We start from the raw sequence: 19,421 nt of genomic DNA on the forward strand, positions 1-19,421 counted from the left end.
TTGATCCCTGGTTATCTTTCCCTCACCACTTGTTTTATATGTGCTTTTGTTCATTTCAGCAGGACCAGCCTTCATTCCTTCCCTGTCTTGTTTAATATCTGCTGTCAGGTCTGTAAGCATTCTTATAACAAAAGCTCTGAACTGTGCCTCAGAAAGATTTTCTATCTGCTAATCCATTAGGTTAGATATCTGTTGCCTGATCAGCTGCATGACTGGGATCGCTATCATGATCTGTGCCATCCTGGCAGTTTTGTTTACTTTTGCTTCCTGGGAGGGGCTGTCACACTTCCCATGCTATAAGGGGTGGAGCCCCATGCACTCATCACTACTGGGCAACCTTTCTTAGCACGCTGTGGCATTTCGTGTATGGGGACAGGAATCCAAGATGGGTTCTTGCTGTTTACTCTCCACTGAGAGATTGGGAGCCTCCTTCTCCATCCCCACCCCTTCCGGCCTTCTCAGTCCAGGGCAATGGGGGTCTGCCTTCGCCAGCATTGGAATCATGAGCTGATGGGTTTGGTCTGCAGCTGGGGTTCTCCCCAGGTGTTTCTCACCTCTTTTTAAATATGGGTGTCTGTGCTGCTGCTGCCAGCATGGCTTGACCTCTCCACCCTGGCTTCACTCCTCCTACCCATCTGGATGAGCAGCACTTCTTTATAATTGAATACATTGGACTTCCATGTAGCTTTATTTTCTGGAACTTCTGATTATTTCTAGTTTTGCAGTAGTTGTAGTCCTTCTTAGTTGTGGAGGGAGATGGAACATGTCAGTCTAGGCCTCCATCTTGGCCAGAAGTCTCTAATTTCTTAATAAACTACAAGAAACATCTGAAACATGACAGACAGACCCTGGGCACATATAATTAGCACAAATGCCACTCCCTATGTCACCTTTTTATCTTTTGTATCAGAGCAAGAATTGGAAGCTGGAGGCAGAGAGACATAAGCAGCTGGGAAGTGATACAGGAATTGGCTACTCCTGAGATGGGGCTGTGATAAGACACACAGTCACATGCAAAGTGACTGAGATGGTACTGACAGGAATTCCTAGCCTAAACCTTAGTACTTGCACAGTGCCTCTAACAGGAGAACAGGACTCAATTGACTGTTTGCTTGTCCATCTTCCAAGTTCCCTTCTCCTCTGAGTCCAGGTGTAATGTTGATATATCATACGTGCATCTATCCTGGCAGCCCCAGGTCCCAGTGGTAATAGATATTTAGAACAAGAAAAAAAATCAGAAATACAGTCATTATTCACTTTAATTTTAACAGACCCAGAAGATGTATTAAAATCCTATAACATAAAAGGGCTATTTATGATTGGTGAAAGGTTTTCACTCAACTTGAAGATATTGGCATAATAAGAAAGTTAAATCTAAGATTTCAGAAAGGTACATTTGCAAGCTGTTAATTATGAAAACAACCAAACAAGCTGACTCAGCAATAAAACTTCAACTCGCTAGCTTGCCAGATGCCCTGCGATTCTTGGATGGCTTGGTGTCAGGTGTCACATTCACTTTCAGAAAGAAGGAAAAGAGCAGCTGAGACTGTCTCCCCACACAGACCCTGACTAATTCTCTTGTTGTTCACACCTTTCTCAGTACTGGCAAAGTCACTAGCTGGAAAACTCAGCTTCAGCTGGTAAGGCACGGTCTTGCAAATTTCAAGGATGTAGCAGAAGTGGGTATTAATAATTGACAATGCCTGGTGGTGACTGAGGTCTCAGCAGACTGGCTGTTTAATTTACAGCCAAGCCCCATTTCTCTGACTGTGCCCTGGTCCCACATGTCCCTTCCAGGATCTCACGTGCTTCTTCAGGGCTGTTAGACACACTTGTCTTCACACCTCTGGAAGTATGAGACACCCAGGGGGCAGCACAGGCCCCTTTGAGTGTAAGTTGTCGAATCAGCCTGCTTTGACTGATTTTCTGTCACAAGTTCACTGTTGAGAGCAGCTGTGCCCAAAATAACTCAGGCTGGGAGAATGACAACTTCTACAGACTTACTTGGGGAAGTCATCAGATAGCAGCCACATGTCCCACCTTGACATGTGGATAAGGCTTACAAGACATTTTGTATATCACTAAATTTGTACAGCTAATCACAGCTATTTTCTATGAAATTTTTAAAATTGACATTTTAGAGAGTGACCTGAACAATTGTTCGACTGGTTATTAATGTAAAATGAAAAGGCAGAAAATGGTGACAAGACCTCCAGTTAAAGATGGAGTATAAATTGGGGTAGTGAACAAAAGAATTAAAATAGTAAAAAAATAAAAAAATAAGTAAGCTACTAACATAAGGAGAAAAAAAACTAAGTTATGAAAATAAGGAAGAATGCAGACTTCTGGCCAAGATGGAGGCATAGACAGACACTCTGAGTCTCCCTCCAAAACTAAGAAGAAAACAACTACCTCAAAACTAGAAACAACCAGAAGTTCCAGAAAAATCAAACTGCATGGAAGTCCAACAAACAAAGATATAAAGAAGAAATACTCATTCAGACAGGTAGGAGGGGTGGAGCCGGGGCAGAGAGGACACAATGTGGTGGCAGCAGCAGTGGCAGCAGTAGCAGGCCAGTGGAAAGCACAGTTACACATTTTTAAAAGTCAGGAGGGACCTGGGGAGCATTCCCGGCTCCTCACTGGACATCGCAGCTCGCTCTCCCAGTACCAGGGAAAAATCAAGCCTCATTGCTTCTGACTGTGCAGACCAGTGGGGGTTGGGGCAGAGGAAGAATCTGCCAGTCTCTCAGAAGAGTCTCCTTGTTTAAAGGGTCCCCACACTCCTAGAACATCCACAGACCCGTCCACTCAGAATGACGGCCAGAGCAACAGCAAGAGAGGCACCAGTTGCATACAGAAGTGGGAGAAGTACCTGGAAAAGGAGCGAGTGCTGGGCAAGTGGCATTGTTCCCTCTTGGACCCCTCCCCCACATACAGCGCCACGACGTGGTGAAACAGGTCGCCCTGTACTGTCAAATCCCTCAGACTCCGCCCCTTACAATGTAACAGGAGTGACAGCTCTACCTAAGACACAGAGGCAAACAAACACAGGAACCTGTCAGAAAGAGGAGACAGAGAAGTATGGCTCAAAAGGAGGAATGGATCAAGGTTTCAGTGGGAGAACTAAGCGACAAGGAGATAGCCAACCTAAGAGATGAGGAGATAGACCACCTAACAGATGCAGATTTTCGAACACTGGTGATAAAGATGCTCACAGGCTTGACAGATATGCTTGAGTACGGCAAAAGCATAAGAGAAGAAGTGAAGGCTATGCTAAGTGAAAAGAAGGAAAATCCGCACAAAACCAATGGTGAAGGGAAGAAAACCAGGGTTCAAATCAAGATTTGGAACATAAGGAAAAAGAAAACAGTCGACCAGTACAGAATGAGGAAACAAGAATTGAAAAAAATGAGGAGAGGCTTGAAAACCTCTGAGATAACTTTAAACGTGCCAACATCCAAACCAAAGGGGTGCCAGAAGGAGAAGAAAAAAAGCAGGAAATTGAAAACTTATGTGAAAAAATAATGGAGGAAAACTTCACAAATTTGGTGAAGGAAATAGACATATGAGTCCACAAAGCATGGAGAGTCCCAGGCAAGCTGGACTCAGAGGGAACCACACCAAGACACATCATGATTAAAATGCCAAAGGTGAAAGATAAAGAGAGAATCTTAAAAGCAGCAAGAGAGAAGGGGAGAGTTGCCTACAGAGCGATGCCCATAAGGCTATGATCTGATTTCTCAAAAGACACTTTGTGGGCAAGAAGGGACTGGCAAGCAGTATTCAATGTGATGAAAAGCAAGGAGCTACAACCAAGATTACTCTATCCAGCAAAGCTATCAAGCTATCATTTAGAATGGAAGGGCAAATGAAGTGCTTCTCAGACAAGGTAAATTAAAAGAGTTCACCATCACCAAGCCATTATTATATGAAATGTCAAAGGGACTTACTTAAGAAAAAGAAGATCAAAACTATGAACACTAAAATGACAATAAACTCACAACTATCAACAACTGAATCTAAAAAATAAAAAGAAAATCCAACTAAGCAAACCAGAATAGGAACAGAATCATAGGTATGGGGATCATCTGGAGGGTTATCAGCTGGGAGGGGTAAGGGGGAGAAATGGGGAAATGGTGCAGGGATTAAGAAGCATAATCAGTTGGTACAAAATAGACAGGGAAATGTTAAGAATATTATAGGAAAGGGTGAAACCAAAGAACTTACATGTACAACCCATGGACAAGAACTAAGGGGGGTGGGATTGCTGGAGGGAAGGGGGCTACTGGGCAGAGAGGAGCAAAGGGGGAAAAAATTGGGACTATTGTAACAACATAATCAATAAATATACTTTGAAAAAAATAAGGATGAATGCTGGTTACTAAAATTTATTTAAAGGTTAATTAAAACTTCATCCCCTTCAAATGTGACTTTTTCCATAGTATGCAGCAAACTCTTTTTGAGGATGAGGTCCCCCCATCCTCACCCCATATCTCTTCTCTTTTCCCAAACTCCTCAAATAGTTAAAGCTCACTTCACTACTCAACCTGGGTCTCCTACGCCATTCTCTTTCTCATTTCCTTGCTGAATTCTATTCCACTAGAAATGTCCTTCCTAACACACATCACTCCAGCCAGTCTTGGTTTCTCTCAGTTCTGCCCCACATTCTGATTCTGTAAAGAATCACAAACCAGGGGAGCAGCACAGAATCCTTTGGACAGATGGAAAAGGGATGGGGCTATGAATAATTAGTGTTTAATTTTTTTTCTGTCATACATGAAAAGGCTTAGTACAGTGCCTGTTTCATAGTAAAGGAGATGATCCATTAAAAAATTATTAATATTAGCTGATAAACATAGAATCAGTCTGTAACATCTCCCCAGCTATGCCAGCCATAAATATCACCATTATTGAAACCCTCTCCACCAACATAGACATTCTTCAGTTGTCTCCCTTTTTTCTTCTATTCTCTCTCCTTCACTTCCTGCTTCCCTTTTTTTTAACTTGTCACTGTCTTGGTCCATTCAGATTTCTACAATAAACTACCATAGATTGGGTGCCTTTTAATCAACAGAAATTTATTTCTCACAGTTCTGGAGACTGGGAAGTCCAACATCAAGGCACCAGCAGATTCCTTGTCTGTAAAAGCTCACTTCCTGGTTCATGAACAGCAGTCTTTTCATGGTATCTTCACATGATGGATGAGGTAAGTGAGCTCCCTGAAGTCTCTTTCACAAGGACACTAATATCATTCATAGGGGCTACACCCTCATGACCTAACCACCTCCCAAAGGCCCCACCTCCAAATATCAACACTTCGTGGTTAGGATTTCAACATAAATTCGGGGGGGGGGCACAAACAATCAGTCTATAGAAATCATTTACAAGGACATTCAAGGATAAAGATATTGGATGAAGATAGGGTTTCCAGACAGTGTGATTTGTCTGATTCTTTTAAAACATAGTCATAAGTTGGGCTTCTTCAAATGTGAGAAAGGAAAAGAGTGTTTTGTATTGATTGCATGCATACCAAGTCTTATCCTCTGCCCTAGAGAAGCACAAACCCTCTTACTCCTTACAACAGTCATGTGAGGTATGTATGCAATTACAATGGAGTTGCATGATGCATACATTTGAGTTCTTCAACCTAGACAGATTCAGTTGTGTATACATCACAGAGAGGGAGGGGTACAAGAGGAAGAGAGAGAAAATAAATTTAATATTATTGGTACAAGTAGTTTTGCTCTCAGTTCCACTCAGTAAACTTAGACCCCAGAGTGCATAGGAATCGTGATCACCCTCAAACTCTCTCTGCTTCTGTGGTGCCTCCCTCTCATGATAGCTTCTCCCAGCCCTAAAAATGATTCTGGTGATTAAATTTAAAAAAGTTTTGTTTTCTTTTTCATCCAAAATGGTCCATAAACTGAGGCCAAGAATTTCATCTATTTTACTCTTGGAGAAAAATCTGGCTGTGTTAGATCTACTGAGACATAATTTGGGAGAGAAACTGAAGCATTATCAAGAATAAATTTTGATATGTGCTATATTCTGCCTCACGTGTTTAGTTTTGTCTCATATGTGAGAGTCTATTTCCATTTTACAGATGGGAAAATTGAGGCTTGGGGAAGTTAAGTAACTTGACTCAGGGTAGACATCTGGAACCAAGATGAGATCTGAACCAAATCAGTCTTGATTCCATAGCACATGTTCCTCTGACTGCGCCCAAATCCAGTTGGGTTCTCCCCTTATGTCTCAGTTTCAAGTGGTCATCTGCCTCTTGGTCATCTCTCTTTTCCATTGTTTCTAAAGTCTCAGTTTAGAACTATTTTTACAATCACCAGGGACCTGGGTTGATGTTCAGCCAACCCACACAAGTACTGCCATACTGGTTACTTTAGGCTGTGACTTATTCTATGACCACACCACCATTCCTTCCCTGGCTGGTTTGGCTCAGTGGATTGAGCGTCGGCCTGCGAGCTAAGTGTCGCTGGTTCGATCTTCCAGTCAGGGCACATCAGAGAAGGAAAACTCTGACTCCAAAAAACCTCTGCTGCCTTGCGGCATACCTCTTCAGGGGAAAGGCTAAGGGAGTAAACCCTGACAGAAAATCCGGAGCCGGAGTCCCTAAGGCGGTTTGACGTTGTAGTCAACACCGGCAACTCCTGCGGCGCACCTGAAGCCAAGCTGTATTGACTCTGTCTTTCCCTTGGACCCTTCAGCTGCGAAGAGAGGGGGGGTCTGCTGCATGGGCAACAGCAGACCCTCCATATCACCCTGCCCAGGCTCTGTAGCTTCAGCTTCACTGGAGAGGACACTCCAGCGTCATCGCAAGATGTCGATTCAACACGGGAGGAGACAGATACCGTGTCACTCCCGAGTCGGACTGCACAACCATTCTCGGCGATGCAGATAGACTCTTAAGAAGCTACACCATCGTCTCTCGAGACGGACGGCTGCCTACGACGACGACACCACCATTCCAATTGGCCAGACACCCATCCTGGTAACCATACCTTACTGACTGTTATATACCTTGAATATTCCCCTGGCCATACCTCTTACAAGACTGTAGAGAGATTCATATATGACAAAAGTAATAGTCTTAAGTAATTTTACAATCTTTTTGTCATATGAGTCATTGGTAGTCACTGACACCTTCATTTTACAGAGCCAAGAACTGAGGTCCAAAGGGTATGCCTGGTTCGAGGTCATAAGGAGGTAAGGTAGAGGCATGAATTCTCCTGACTGTGTCATCTCATGCTGGCTTTTACGCACAGCCAAGCAGTACCCATAGCCAGCTGCCTCAGTCTTTGCTGAGAATTTAGGGTGACAACTGATGAAACTCTCACGAGAATGACCAGTCGCAGGTGAGCCCTGTGAGAACAAATGAGAATTTCATTGCCTTCATTTAGAAATATGTGGCACAGTCAGAAGGCAACGTTAGGGTCCAGAGTCATCGACGGCATCAGGACTCCTTCGGGGGCTGTACTTCTGCCTTGTTTTGATCCATTTTATCGCCCATACTAATTACACTGGCACATGGGTGGCCCAAACCCTTCAATTGCAGGAGGACTTCCCAGAGAGGAATAAGGTCTCCTGCTTTCATGTCCGATGTCACCTTGTAGGATATTAAAACTGACTCAAGACTGTGTTGAAAAATGTTTTCCTTTCCAGTATGCTAACAAGAACAAGATCATATCAATGGATATGTGTCATGGCAGGAATTTTCTGTGGCTAAATCTTTTAATGAGCTATTCTGTAATGAGGGCTAAATCTGCACACAGTATCTGTATGCTAGTCAAAGTTTAAAGATTTTTATTTTTCCCCTACTCTCACCCTCTCCTAAGTCCTGACTTTAATTCTTTTAAACAGTAACATTAATTGGCTGTTAATAAAACAGGAGAGAGTACAATAGATTTATGACATTTTGAGAAGCTCTACCAGTTTTCAAGCATTCAGAGAAACAGGCTTGGCTTTATGAGGTAATTATGATTTAGTGTTTTCTCTTGCCCTGTTGAGTCTGTGGCCTGCCTCTAAAATGGGTCTGGGATGAATGTCAAAGTCGGGATTTATAGTCAAACCTTTTCAACATATAAAACACAGGAGAAGTTTATTGTTTTATTTTTTTCTAAGCAATATTCCCATCTGCATTTCTGTGCTGTTAGGTTTCGTAGTGTTTGCCATCCACCCCACACCCAACCCCAGCCCTTGAAATGGCATCTATAAATTACTTCTCCTGATAAGGCTGTTGTATCATCAAAAAGTGATTGTTTTTGCAAGCAATCACAAGAGAGCATGTCAATTTAAATAATTTCTTTCTTTCTCTCTCATCTCTTTTCCTCCTCTCACCCTTTACAGGAGATCTGCCATCATCTCAGATTTTCTATCCTTTCAGAAATGAGCAGCAACTGATGAAGTTTGATGAGCTTTAGGAATAAGAAATCTTTATGTTTCTTCTTTCTGGATCTTTTTTTTCCTGGTCTCTCTTTGAAATGAGAAGAGTGTTAGTGGTTGCCTTCAGGGAGAGCACACCCAGGGGATCTTCGGGCTCCAAGGGTTTCAGACTTGGCTCCCTACTAACATGGGATCTTAGGCAGTTACTTTTCCTTTAGGAGCCTCTCTTTTCTCTCTAATTTATAAAATAAGACAGAGGATGGTTTCTAAGTTCTCCTCCTACTCTAAAATGTTAACATTACCTGTATACAGCCCAATATTAATATATTAGGTCACCTTTGTGTATGTTGTTGAAGAGGAGATGCCATTCCCAAAATGTGCCACTTTGGCATAAGAATTCTTTTAAGTGGGAGACATTTCAGCTCCTCCCAAAAGAACTCAATGGTCATAAATCCCCTTGCTGGGAGAGAGTCTAATCTTCTCTTCTGGAAGATGAGAAATATGCACCACACCCAGACAGACAAGGTCATAAAACTATCACATATACTATCTATTCTCCTAAGGACCCATTTACTTTTCAAAAAAATTATTGTTCTCTCCTCCTCTTCTCCTATTAAATAGTATATAACCTCCAAATTTGAACCACCTCTTTGAGTCACATTTTTTTGTAAACTCCCATGTATGTATGTGAATAAAAATCTATCTTTTCTGTTGTTGGTCTTTCTTTTGTTGGTTAAATTGGCAGGATCCTAATAACAGAACATAAGAGGGTAGAGGAAAACAGTTCTTTTCTCCATGTGTGTGTGTCTGTGTGTGTGTGTGTGTGTGTGTGTGTAGAGGTTACATAGGTGGGGAAGGGGATTATGCCAGGAACAGTATTTTTCTTTAAACAATAATTTTTACGAGAACGCTTAGTGAGAGAAGGCTCATTCACCATGGTTGTTATCTCCACTGGGAGTCTCTCCACAGCATACTTGAAAGTGTAGCATGACATGAAGTAGTTTATTTTTTGCCGTGGAGGAGAGGGCAGGGGTGGGGGGAGGGAAAGAAGGGTTAGATGCCAATTCAAGGTAAGCAGTTTTTCAGTATGGGCTTAGACCACAGCTATTTAATTATAACATGTATGCATGTATATGTGTGTGTGTCTGTGTGTATATATATATATATATATATATTTTTTTTTTTTTTTTGCTTTATTTTATTTTCTCTCTCACTGAACAATTCTCGGTGGTTGTGCCTGGCAAGTTGGGAGGAGGCAAGTTGTACCTCTGATGAATTCCTTGGATGTCTTCATGAAGGAGACCATTCAGTGACTCAGACCAGTCTAGAGATAGCCCAAATATTTGATTAAATTGCATATTCTGTGCAAAATATTATGTATTATATACAGTATCATCGACTGTGTAATGCACCTAAGTGTCATCATATATTATATACAGCCTTATAATATGACATAGTTTATTGCAGCTAGAATTTATTGAGTATTAACTATGTGCCAGGCATGCTATTAAGCATTTTTCTTATGTTTTCTCGTTTAGTTTAGATGATGTAGTTTACATTAATGGTAATTCCAAATAACACTTGGTGTTCATAATTTCTTCCAAGCATTTCTCCTCTTTTCATGATAAAGAAGTTGAGACACGTGGAAAAGAACCAAATAACAAGGATGTCCTTGCACATGGATGAGAATAATGAAATAGGGATCATTCGATGTCTTAACCCTTCCTCCTCCCACCCCTACTCATCCTAAGCAAAAGCACACACACACACACACACACACACACACACACACACACACATCTTTAAAGGTTTAGTATAGAATAATTCAAGCATTCCATTATATTCTAAAATCTTTCTAGCTAGGATAATTGGCTTTGGAATCTCCCTTATTTCCATGATTCTCTCACATGCCAATACCTCTAACACATAGATAATTTATGAAAACAGAGTAGACACTTTTTAATAATTAAGTGCTAGATAATAGGAGCTTTTTTAAAAAGCTGTAAGAGCTTGGAAAAGGAATGGAGACTAAGATGGTTAGTCTTTCACATATTTATTCAGAACCACTAAAAAACACTCTTCATCTTGTACCCCATTACTCATGACTGGAGGTCCCTCAAAGTTTGCTTTTTTGCTAACTGGGGTCTTTTCCAGCAAGCATTTGGGAGTCACGGTCATTTGGAGGGAGAACAACATCACCCACTCCATTCTCTTCAAATTACAGTGTAAACAATAACACAGGTACAATTAGCCAAGGCACTAATTATGGAGCACAAATGAATAAAGGATATAGAATGATAAATGGCAAATACGGAACATGTTGTGTCATATCAAGTAATCTCTCTGGCTGCTGAGCCCAGAAACAAAGGGAGAATTGTGCCCTGTTTGTCTAACATGCTCTATATCACAAATTGGAAATCCTTCCTAATTAAGATATTGTTGAATGTCCTTTGTTAGCAGATTTTAACAATGTTAATTAGGAGGTTATAGTGATCATTGTTCATCCAGCAAACAATTAGGGTGATTTGCACTAGCTCTGGAGAGACTTCTGAGAAAACCAGAAGTTTCCTTTCTGTAGAGAGGGAAGCTGTGGAGTAAAGGAGGGAACAGGTCCTGAGAGAAAGGGCAATGTTACTCCACATTTTTAGGCTGCGGGCCAAGGCAAAGCATGAGGAAATGTTAGCTGTAGGCCTGGCAGCTGTTAGAAAGCAGTAATGGCCTTGACCTTGTAGAAAAACAGTTATTTGTAGATGTCAAGTTTATCTCCACAGTGGTTCTTGTTTTGATAATTCAGGGGAGTGTGGTTAGAGAAGCAAGGTCTTCAAGTGTTTTACTCATCTGGTCAAATAAGGGTATAACTGGGGTTCAGGTCATGCTATCTCAAAGTATGGTCCCTTGGTATATTGAATATTTTAAGCTGAAAGAGTTTCAGGAAACAACAGAGGCAGGAAGGTCACTCTGACATTTTCACACACTTCTCCCCTGAAACAGGGACCCTCATGTGAGGAATGTCCTTCCCATACCCGGTGAAGAAGATCATTCTTGTCTTCAAGAGGGTCACTGAGAAGAATCAGACATAGGTCTTGTTACCTCTCCCCCAGGTCACTGCACTGACCTCATATGAGTGGTCCTATTGAAGCAGGGTACAGATATTCCCCACAGCCTGTGGCTGGGGGGTGGGGGGAGGGGAGAAGTAGATGATATAACTTAAGGTACTTTTCAAAACAATGGCAAGGTGATAGCCATGCCCTTCCTGAAGGAAAGCTGTACTGCCACCCAGGGGGAAGATCTGTGTGACTTTCAGTACATATAGTACTGAGTAAGAGGTCACGTAGGAAGCACAGGGTGGCCAGCCATGATAGAGGGGAGTGATGAGGGAAAGAGCCATGCAGTTTGAAAGATGTTTGCCATGAGGTCTGGTGTGAAAATGGTGCCATAATATAGCAGCAATGAGCAAGCAGCTATGCAATTTGTAGTCAGGATCCAGCCATGTGGCCTAGGCTAGTAAGAAAGCAGGCATGCTGCTGCTTCGATCGTGCCCACTCTAGCTAACTCTGAGGCCACCAAGGACTCTGCCTTGTAGACCCAGACTCTATCTGGACTCTTGGAACTCAGGACATATTGAAAGGACAATCTCTTAGGACTTGTGCCTTTCCTGGACTTCCCCATGATCCAGGGTAACACAGCACATGCTCTTCTGGACTATTATATGGAAGCTGAGGACAACATGCCCCAGATCCTGAAGGAGAGAGCTGACAGATAAGGGATGAGGAACTATTGGGCTTGATTTTGGCTTACAGACTTTTGAGGAGCAAGGGAAGTGCTGGGTGTCATGGGAGATCAGTGCTCCAAGCCAAAGTGCTCCCAGGCCCCCAAGGTTGGAATACTGTAAATAAAGACCTGTTTTTCTCAACACTAACTGTTGGGTCATATACCAAGGTGCCATGTGAACAGGCCCCGACTTGCTCATTTATACTATCACACTTATCCATGACTGCCCACTCTTCACCAAACCTGGCATAACAACACTCAGGTCTAACTGTCTCTTTACATTTCCATTTCCTTATGAAGGCTCCTGTAGCACATGAAACTTATATAAATAAATTTCTATACTTTTCTCCTATTAATTTCTCTTTGTCAGTTTAATTTGCAGACCCAGCCAAGGACCCTAAGAGAGTCAAGAAAACTTTTCCCTCCCTAACAGTGTCTTCCTAAAGAAAGGTAAACAAAGCCCTGCCATCATTTGTCAGTCTTATTATTTTAGTACCAGATGAGTCTGCACCCCACCTGCTATAGTCCCCAACCCCTTCCACCTCTGTGTCCCTAATGCACATGGTATGAACAGTTGGCAGGTTTTTCCCTTTGCTTTTGAAGGGCAGAAGAACATGTCACCCCAAAATATACTGTGGGAATTCAAGATAAGCCACCCCTAAATGTACCACTTTGGTATATTGATGATTTTGAGCTATAGGCACTTGAAAAACAGCAAACACAGGGGGAGGATTTATCTGAACTCCTCTTATCTGCCTACAGACAGATCTTCCAAGTAGAATCACTTGTCACAAGTCCCCAATCCTCTCTCCCCATGAGTTCCATCAACTAGGGAAAATTGACTTTTATCATAGGAGAGGAGACTAGAGTCAATACCACACCCAGAAAAACTGCCACAAACTGTCATACCTCATACATATTCTTCTAAGGGCCCATTCATCTTCCTGAAAATCATGTCCTCTCCTATGAGAGGCCTGCATTCCTCCTCCTCTTTCCCTTTTTAGATGGTATTTAAGCCTGAATTCTAAGCCATTCAAAGAGTTACTCATTTTCCCCTGGTATCTCCCATGTATACCTGAGGTATGCATGTTAATAAACTTCTGTTTGTTTTTCTTTTGTTAATCTCTTATTACAGGGGTCTCAGCTAGAACTCAGAAGGGTAGAGAAAAATTATTTTTTTCTGCTCTACACTTTGTTTCCTTTTTATTACCCCAGCCTGAGAGTGAAGGTGACAGGCTTACAAGAAAAGAAGGATGGAAGGAAAGAAGGAAGGAAGGAAGGAAGGAAGGAAGGAAGGAAGGAAGGAAGGAAGGAAGGAAAGAAGGAAAGCAGGCTCTATGTTTTGCTACTTTGACATTGCAAATATGAAAGCAAAGTATATTTGGAGAGGAGGCAAGAACTGACTGTTTGAAAACTACCAGAGTACTTGAGTTGCTTTAAGAATCTCATTCGCTCTTGGCAAAGGTGCTTGTGGAGGAGGGCAGGTATCACAGCAAGAGGGGTATTGGTTGGAAATTGAACACAAAGATACTGAATTTTATTCTTAGCTTCATCAGTGAATTCTTGATACAAACTCAGGAAGAGTCACTTAACAAAAAGTCACACCTGCTTGGAAATGGTACCAGGTATCTTAGTGGAGTGATCTTCTAACCACACAGACTCAACTCTAGGGAATAAGGCATCTAACATATTTCTGGCAGCTACTTTGGGCCAAGCTTGTGTTAGATACTTTACATAAATGTAATCACAGCTAGCACTTAGCTTCAATCTAAATGGCCCTGAGGCCCATTGAAGTGGCTCTCAAGTCTCTTTTATCCTTGGGGGACCCCATCTGCTGGGGGGATAAAAAGCCCTTTTATGTTGTATAACCTCATAGACCACCCACCCCAACAATTTGTGCTTTGTCAAAAAACCCTCCATTCAATTAACAGGACACAATTTTGATGAAATACTGATGAAATAAATTATTCATGCATGTCAGAAATCAAATATAGATCAGGGTATCTTATAAACTATTATGATGTCTATAATTTGTTTAAAAATACTTTAGCATAGATAATGTAAGATCATGTACATGTTAGCTTAATTCACAAACTAAGTGTAGGAGTTGCTCTAATAGGAATTTACCTTTTGTGGTAGAAAGTCAGAGTTCTCACTGAGAAATTCAGTTTTAACTGTCCCCTGTTATCTGCCAGAAATAGATTCCATGACCGCCAATAGATATAGAAGCACCGAAATCTATATATACTGTTTTTTCCTACACACACATACCTATGATAAAGTTTAATTTATGAATTAGGCACAATAAGAGATTAACAATAACTAATAGTAAAATAGAACAATTACTACAATATACTTCAATAAAAGTTATGTGAATGTTGTGTCTCTGATAACTGAAATGGCTACAAAGTGACTAATGGGTGGGGAGTGGTAGACTGTGGAGACACAAAGCAAAGGGATGATTCACCTTCTGGGCAGGATTTCATCACACTATTCAGAATGGCACGTGATTAAAACTTAGGAATTATTTGTTTCTGGAATTTTTCATTTTATATTTTCAGATCATGTACAACTGTGGATAGCTGAAAGGTAGGGAAGTGCAACTGTGGGTAAGGAGAGACTACTGTAATACAAATTACCTTCCATTATCTTATCTTGATCAATACCACACAGTTTTTGAAAGAGCATGGCCAAGGTTGGAAATGGGTCTTCATTGGTCAAGTTAGTGGCTTGTTAAATCATATACTGTCTATTCTAAATGGGCTGTCATCGGTAAAATGTGATCAGAGAGTCACCTAACAGTTAAGTGTAGGTATGGACTCAGTTTTCTGTCCCTTTGCTCTGGCATAAATACAAATTCATATGTGCCTTTGTTCTCCTAGTCTGCCAAGTCTTCCCCTCCTCCCCCAGTAACTTATCTAGTGACTGGCACAGAGTAGGTACTCAACACACAACCCTTGAATGAATCATGAAAATTGCTCTTTCACAATTGGGGAAAATTCATCTACGGTAGAAAACCTGTCCACCTTTTTCAAGATCCAATGAAAAAAATAGACAGGTGCTTTCATGAGTTGTTAGGTATCACAGTTTGAACCCTTCAAAACACCAGAAAGCCATTCACTTCCACTTAGAACTCCTGGTCATCCTAAAGCAGGTCAACTTTTCTAGCTGTCTTTATCCAAGAACAGCAAAGGAGACCATAAACTCATCCAAATTTAGGCGTGCAACACACAAAGGGAGTGGAGAGAATATTCAAGCTATGAAATTCTGATGGCTCATTACCATAACAAAGGTTGTAACAACTTGGACAGGAAGCTGAACAAAAGGCATCTGTCCACCATTCTATTTGCAGTTCTAGGATTGTATTTGTAATCTCTCTTTGCAGGAGAAAGAGACTGCCAGAAAAAGGCTGATGCACAATAGGAAGGGGGAATTCACAATGCTGAGAGAAACCAAAGGGATCAGTGAATGTGTTCACACACACGACTGCTATGTGTGTCTATCTTCCCTGTGTATGTACACATTTGACAAGACTACATTATTGTCATGGGTAAGAGTTTAACATTATTGACCTATAAGATGGCTTTTAAAAATATATGCAACATGGCTGGAATGCCAATTTGAAGTGAAGAAGTATTTCAGGAAAATGAATAGGCTAAGCAGCAGAATTTTCATGGAGCAGAGCATGTCTGTTTAATTTGTTCACTGCAGAGTCTGAGAGTAAGCTAACATCATAACCTGCTAAGTAAGGTACCATGAATGTGATTAATAATACAGACAGGTAAGCCTCAAGAGTTATTGTGCTCTATAGGTTTTGGTGTCAGGGAAGCATTAATTGTTCCATAAATCATGAAAAATTTTGGTTAATAAGTAATACAAATAGAACGGGTTAGTCTGCTATTCTTTGGGGCCCTCCTTTGCCTGCTAAATTCTGCAAGTTTGGATTCATTGCCATTTGATCCCCTTTTGCTATCTATCTAGTTGGTAACTTTTGTTGGGAAGTGTGTGGTGGTAGGGACCATTCCAAAAAGGCTCACTGTTCCTGGAGTTCCAGGAGTAAAGCCATTGCTATTGTTCCACTGGAAAAGAACATAACCCACCATCTATTCTATTGTTCCACTGTGGAACAGCCTTTTTATTGGTGCTTTTGCATCAGTGTTTAAAAAGGTGTGCAAAGACAGTTTAGAAGTAAGGCATCATAGGACAGAAGTGACTGCATCTTCAGGTTAATCTTCTCTTGAAATTTTTGTGTGTGCTGTGACTATTCTTAACTCCTAGGAAATGTGTGTGGTTGCTGTCAGTGGAGGGCAGACAAGGCTGCTCTTAGATTATAGGGCTGCAGTTAATATGCTGCACTACCATATCCCTTATGCATTGATCTTCTTCCTTCCACCGCTCTGGCATCTGATGGACATTAACAAAGTTGGCTCCTAACCGCACTTCTCATTCTGCTTCCTTAGGTTTCCATCTTATTAGGTGCATGTTAATACAAATGTCAGCTTGTCAATCTCATTTATGCTTATAAAGTGAACAACTGAAGATGAAACAGACAATTAACATGGAGCAAATTCAATGCAACAAACATTTATTGAACCTCTGACTGTAATTGATCAAAAGTGCTGAGTCATTAACAAAAGCACTTTGGTGCCTTTCACTACAAAGTCAAGGTGATTCTTCTAGGTAGCCACATGGGTATTCATTTATGTCTGCCAGTGGAGTCTGGGAAGTTTGGTGTTGATAATATCTAGCTGTGAGATTAAGAGTCCTATAGTTCATGTCACCTTGGGTGATTGCCAGACTGCAGTCTCTTAACTTGCATTAAGATTGACTCTGGAGCTTATATGATCAGAATTGATGGAATGCTATAATTTGGATGATTGTGGAGAGTATTTTTCTATTACAAAAATATTGAATGCATGGATTTCTGAACTGTGTTACTTATTTTATCTCTATTCTTCATTCATCCAGCCTGCCAGTTCTCAAACACTAAACATCATCAACTTTTTTTATACACATGTAAGACACGGAAAAAAATATTTTTCTCCTATCATCCTTGGCTCTCTAGCTGGAGCCTTGTAAATTAGACTAACAAAAGACAGATTAATAACAGAAAAGCATACAAATTTGTTTAATATAAGTTTTATGTGACACAGCAGCCTTCACAAGGAGATGAAGGCCCAAAGAAATGGTTAAACCTGAGTATTTTTATACTAGGTTTGATAAAGAGCAGATAATTGTGGAAAAAAACATAATAGGATAAGAACATAAGCCATAGGTTGTAAATTGAGGAAAACAGTAAGGCCTTTTTATTTGGATTATTCTCAGGGTGCCTCCATCTTTGGAAATAAGTACGTTCTTTTCCTCCAGTTATAGAGAGGGTACCTCTCCCATGAAGGTCTGATGACCTGCTTCAGGGTCAGTGACTCCTTCTAGTATTTGACATTTCTATGGCCTTCAGCTTAAAATGCTCAACATGCCAAGTTGCCATAATTTGGTGTAGTGTGTTCTGAACCCCATCTATATAAACAGAGAGAGAATATATATATCCTCTAAGAAATCATCTGCTTCTTAAATCTCTTTACTCTTAGGTAAGACAGTATCCATTTTACAGTAGAATGGTACATTAATGAGGGGAGATATGTGTAATTTTTAAAAATGTCTATAGAGAGAATATTCTTGAAAGCCAAAAGGATATGATTAAGTTGTTTTGTTTTCTTATTATTAATATTCCAAGATTAACAACATTTTTCTTGCAAGTTTAATTCTGGAAATAGAGGATTCAGAGGTGTTGATTAGCATAAGAAACCAATATAACCTGATAAACATGTGCTTTTAAAATAATAGCACTTACATTAATTTGGTGTATTTTTCTGAAAATCAGCTTATAAATGAACATCAAAAACCTTTTAAAAACATGCATACCTATTTACCTAGTAATTCCCTTTCTAAAATTTTTTCAGAGGAAAATAACTGGACAAACAGCCAAAGATGTATAACTAAAGGCATAAGTATATACTTGTTTATAGTGGTGACATACTAGGAAACTCTTTTAATGTCCATCAACAGAGGATTGGTTGAATGAATAATGTTATATTCATGCAATACAATATTATAATTAAGAATATTGTTATAATGTTACCAAGAAAATGGGGGACTAATTCATGTGGCACCTTGGTGTAAGACCCTACGATTAGTGTTGAGAAAAATAGGTCTTTATTTACAATATTGCAGGCACAATAAAAGCAGCAGCATGCCTGCTTTTCTACTAGCCAAGGCCACATGGCCAGATCCTGATTGCAAACTGCATAGCAGCTTCTCACACGGTTGCCACAACCTGCTGCTCCATCAGGCTCCTCTAACATGCTTCTTCCATTGTGCTTCTCATGGTGGTTGGGAGTTTTTCTTCAGACTTCATGGCAGACTGGTAGGGTCCCTCTGCAGTCTTTCAAACTGTGCGGTCCAGCATGCCAAATGGCTGCTGCTTTTTGTTTAAACTCTAAGCACAGCCTGTGATGGAGTGGGTACAGTGACCAGTCATAACCACCTGCAGGAATCTCACGCAGGCCCTGTGAGCTCTCCACCACCACTCTATGGTCAAAATTTCTCCCATCACCATGGTGCCAGACAGTGGCCACAAGTATCTGCATAACTAAGAAACTAGCTACCAGCCATAGATATGCAAAGTACCTTAGAAGCCGTATTATTTCCTTCCCCCATCCCCAATCCATGGGCTGTGGGGAATTTGGGGATGGCTGTTCTGCCTTGTTACAATGGTAGAAGTATATATATTATGTTGGAATAATTCACATAGTACAATATGTAAATTCTTTATAGCATGACTCCATTGTTGCAAGAAAAATTTTGGAAAATTGCACATAAAAAGTTAATAATGACTTCTGGCCAAGATGGAGGTTTAGACAGACATGCTGCATCTCCCTCTACAACTGAAAAGGGATGCAACTACCTCATAACTAGAGACAACCAGAAGTTTCAGAAAACCAAGCTGCATGGAAGTCCAGCAAACAAAGATATAAAGAAGAAATACTCATCCAGACAGGCAGGAGGGGCGGAGCCGGGGCAAAGAGGACGCGGTGTGGTGTTGGCAGCAGTAGTAGCAGTAGCAGGCCAGCAGAAAGTGCAGTCACACATTTTTTAAAAAGTCAGGAGGGACACCTGGGAAGCGTTCCCAGCTCCTCACCAGACCATGCAGTTCAAGGTCCCAGCACCAAGGAAAATAAAGCCTCATTGCTTCT

Source organism: Furipterus horrens, unplaced genomic scaffold (genome assembly GCF_987537825.1).
Source record: "Furipterus horrens unplaced genomic scaffold, mFurHor1.1.pri manual_scaffold_3, whole genome shotgun sequence".
In the NCBI taxonomy this organism is placed as follows: Eukaryota; Metazoa; Chordata; class Mammalia; order Chiroptera; family Furipteridae; genus Furipterus; species Furipterus horrens.